Below are 4,305 nucleotides of genomic sequence, written 5' to 3'. Positions count from 1 at the left end.
GCTCACATCGAAGGAGACCCGCTGGAAGCGCGGTATGGAGGACAATCCGGCGGGCGCTTTTGAGGACCCGAAACCCCACACGCCCGGGAGGGACCCCGTCAGGGCGCGCGGCAGCTATGGGCTGCCCTAGGTCGACCTAATTGCCCCTAGGGCCTCGTGGATCGCCTCCCTGCAACTAGAGGAACAAACGAAGAACGAGGAAGAAGAAGAACGAGGGAGAGAGATAAAGGTAAAGGTAAAAGCTGATAGATTGATTGTTCGATTGTGTGTTGTTATTCAATCGGCCGTCACCTCTTACATATATATGAGGCGGGTGGACTTTCCGTATAAGGAAAGGACTCAAATCCCGTCCAAAACATCAAAAGGTAACCTAACTCGGACTACGAGGGCCGGAACTTCCGGTCAGCCCGGAACTTCCGGTCAGCCCGGAACTTCCGGGCTAAAATTACGTCAAGTTGGCCTCTTGCACAGCTCATGCAGATCGCATATGGCTTCAGATCGCGATGGTCCCAAAAGCAAAGTTGTAGATCTTGCAATGGAGAAAAATTCCTTAGTTGATCACCTTTTCATTCGAGGTCATCTTAATGTAGAAATTGGCCCCGCAAATCTGCATACAATGTTAAAATTCCAGTTTTTGGGGCGCACCGCGTGCAAACTTTCGGTTTAGCCTGGAACCTCTCCGGAAGTTTTGTCCGGAACTTCCGGGGCAGACTTATGTAGCGTACTGTTTTGGCTTTAACTTTTGCATACGAACTCCGATTTAGACATTTCTTATACCAAAATCAATCGTTTCGATGAGACGAAGACAATCTGTGTAGAAACGTTTCTCATATGAGGCCATCTTGGGGGCGTAATCAGCCGAATAGTGTTTTAAATACAAAATCTGAATACTTCGAACAGAACTTCGGCCTTAGAAATGAGACCGGATGGCTATGGCCCAAATATCAAAGTTTCTTCTTTTGACGATACAGAGCTTTCTCACTTTGAATACTTCTTCATTTGAGGCCATCTTAATTACGTTTTTGACCATGCCAATATCTGGTGTCAACAGTCACTGGCAACATCATCATGCCGGGAGTCAACGATACGCGTTCGTTCGACTCATTCGACGCACTCTAGGCGCAACCAGTGTCGCCTCTCTCACGCCGGGCTCGACCGAAGCTGAAGATGGCACTATCGACGGTTATTGGGCAAGGATCCGTCGCATCGCAACGCCTCACTCGTCGTTGTCTCGCCGGTCCATGGAAGCGGCATGGGCTCACCGGGACTCAGCAACATGGTACGTACGACGCAGTCGTGGCGGCACGACGCTCGATGTGTCACGATGACTTGTCGTAACTATTGGCGGCGGGGACATCATCCCGATACGGTGGGGACATGCTTAGGCGTATCGCAAGGCCTCATCTTCTTCGACACACACGCATGTCACACTACTAGGAAAAACCTTAGCAGTAGCGTTGGTTTTTGGACTAGCAGTAGCGCAGGTACCCGCGCTACTGCTACGGCGCTAGAGCTAATTTTTAGCAGTAGCCCTTGTTTTACCCCACGCTACTGCTAAACAGACATACCAGTAGTGCTGGTGCCCCTCGCTACTAGTATTCCACACCCACGCTACTACTAATGGAATAGTAGTAGCACTTCTATAATACCCCCACGCTACTTGTAGCTAATTAGGAATTAAAAAAAATCGATCAGTTCCATTTTATGCATACAATTCCAAAAACACAATAGCGATGGAAATGTCCTTATTCTTATTCTACCATCACATAGTTGTCGTGTCTACTATTACACAGTTCCTCCTTCTACCTGTTCTCACTCCAATAATAAAGAAAAATGAAAAGGAAAATTAGAGCTAATCTGCCAGTGAAATGTCCTTATTCCTGAGTAATATCCAACGGAACGGTGCAACCGCACTGCAATGTCATGGATTCACTCTGCCGCTTCAACATCTCATTATCCTGCAACAATGGAAATGAGCATCAGCAAGGCATATAGATATAGTGAATAAATGGAGAGGAAGCATAAGCTCAGATGATACAGGAGATTGGTAGTTAAATTCTCATACAATGAGAATATGCACTAAAATTCCCCAAAATTACCTTTTGCAATTCTTCAAATCTTTTGGTTGAAGCAGATAGTGAGGTCTCAACCTACTCCCTCCTGTGAGAAACAGGTCCTCTCACCTTCTTATCATTTGCACGAAAAGAGATGGGAAGTTACTGTACCTTTGCAAGAAAAATAAGAAACCAGAATAGAAAAAGAGTATGGGGTTGTTGGATGAACATAGACTTGAAAAGCATGATAAAAAACACCCTTTACATAGTGGAATTATAGTGAGTTTTTACAATGATTTTGCAGTAGATTTAAAGTTCATTAGCAATAGAGATACATTGCATTAGCAGCAGATTTACAGTAAATTAGTAGAATATTTATAGTAAAAAATGTTCACACTAAAAGAAACTATAAATTTTGGTGACAAATTGCAGTGAAAACCACTTACAGTTACACTATAAAATAGGGCAATTAGTGTGAGTTACAGTGGATTTGCCGAATTGCATTTGCACTAGGAAACTAGTCCTAACATATCAACATTTTGATCAGCATTTAAATCCCATTGTGAATCCAAGGAAATCAAAAGTTCTATAAGATATGGCTAGAAAACAGTGGACATAACAGAAAGTAGCCACTGCTTTGCCGTGTGGAAAATTTCCCGGCTTTACTTCACTATGGATAGGATAAAGAATCAATAAAGAAAACGCCCACATTAAAACTCTTGCGTCAATGTTTGGAGTTTGGACCATCAGTTAAAATAAATGCACTAGCAAGTTAGTCTCTACATCAACCAGCCATTGAGACATGCATTTACTAACCTGTACTTGGAGCTGCAGTTGCTTTCAGATACTCAATGAGTATGGCCTCGTCAAGCATGGATGCCTTGTCAGTCTGTAACCACACAAGCATGACCAAACTCAGTAGCCCCGAATTCAGGGACGAAGAAAAACAAAGTGGTACAGTAGATGGTTTTGTGGTGCCGACCTTGTTGGAATTGGGTATCAGGCTCTGCAGTGCCTTCATCTACTCGTTGATCCTGCTCCTCCGCCGCTGCACCCCAATCAAGCAAGCAAGCAAGCAATGATCAACCAAGAAAACAGGGCGAGAAGAGCAGAAAGGCGGTGTGAAACTCAGGGGAAAATGGTTGACGACGGGGAACCGGGACACCACCTTCTCGGAGAGGTTGTGCACCTCGGCAGCGCGGGTGCACTTGCTGCTGGACCTCCCTCCCCCGCGCGGGCAGTCGGACGTCCCATGCGACTCAGGCTCGGATGACCCGCCCGTCTCGCTCTTGTAGAACCCAGCGGCGCCTTCTAAGTGCTGTCTAAATCTGCCCATTGCAGAAGAATTATACCCCAAAGCTGAAGAAATATTCAGTTACAAGAAATGAAGTAATATTCATTTAGAAGATTTTAGTGGTATACATTGACAGAATTTTAGTCCATAAAAACCTACGAGCATCCATCCATAAAAGCAGAATCACTTCAATTATATATAAGCTACTTCATAACAAAAAAAACTGTACCGAAACACTAATTAACTCTGAAGTAGTGAGTTAATCACTGCAGATCAGCTATTTGTTTCTTTCCACTCCTAAATTGCATAAGAAAATCTTTAGCTGTTATTTTACTCTATGCTTACTAGCTACAACCTATTGGATAGAAAAACACGTTCCATTGTATTACGATGTAGCTTGTGTAAATAATCTCAAAGTAGAAAATGCACGCTAAGCACTTGTGGTACAAAATGTAAAATCAATGATTTTTCCCTTAACCATCACTGTCTCTAAACAACAATTTTTATTGAGTACAAAATCTATGACCTAATTAGAACTTACTCCAACTAGTTAACATGAAAGAATCTACACTGACAAGGCATAATCAAAAAGTTGGACTTCAGTATAGCAAGATTAAATTCCCAGTGGGGAGAGCGTGGGCAGATTGCCCTTGCTGCTGACAGGCTAACTTGCATGCGGCGCTGGCGGCGCCTACGCATAAGCACGGCCGTGACGAGACATCGGCGGTCAAGGAGGCATTAGTGGCAGGATTAAACGCAAAAGAAATGTTTATAAGGTGATGATAAGTCATTACCAAGCAACCTGATAGCAAATTCTTCTAAGCACCGAGAATAACCTAAAATTAGTACGCATTTTGGTCCAATTGGTCAGGGCCCAAAATGCAGGTCAAGACAACTATATCAACATCTATAAGAACCTTTCCCTTATGCATGCCTCTTATGCTACCTTACAAGAAT

The 4,305-nt window shown here is 43.8% G+C and overlaps 1 pseudogene; it reads right to left on the bottom strand.

Annotated features, from left to right (window-relative positions):
* Positions 1 to 1,749: 1,749 nt before the first annotated feature.
* LOC123082898 (transcription factor SPATULA-like) lies at positions 1,750 to 3,390 on the bottom strand (annotated as a pseudogene).
* Between the last annotated feature and the right edge of the window lie 915 nt (positions 3,391 to 4,305).

This window comes from Triticum aestivum, chromosome 4A (genome assembly GCF_018294505.1).
Source record: "Triticum aestivum cultivar Chinese Spring chromosome 4A, IWGSC CS RefSeq v2.1, whole genome shotgun sequence".
Classification (NCBI taxonomy): domain Eukaryota; kingdom Viridiplantae; phylum Streptophyta; class Magnoliopsida; order Poales; family Poaceae; genus Triticum; species Triticum aestivum.
The sequence above is the reverse complement of the archived record's forward strand: the minus strand, read 5'-3'. Positions and strand labels throughout refer to the sequence as shown.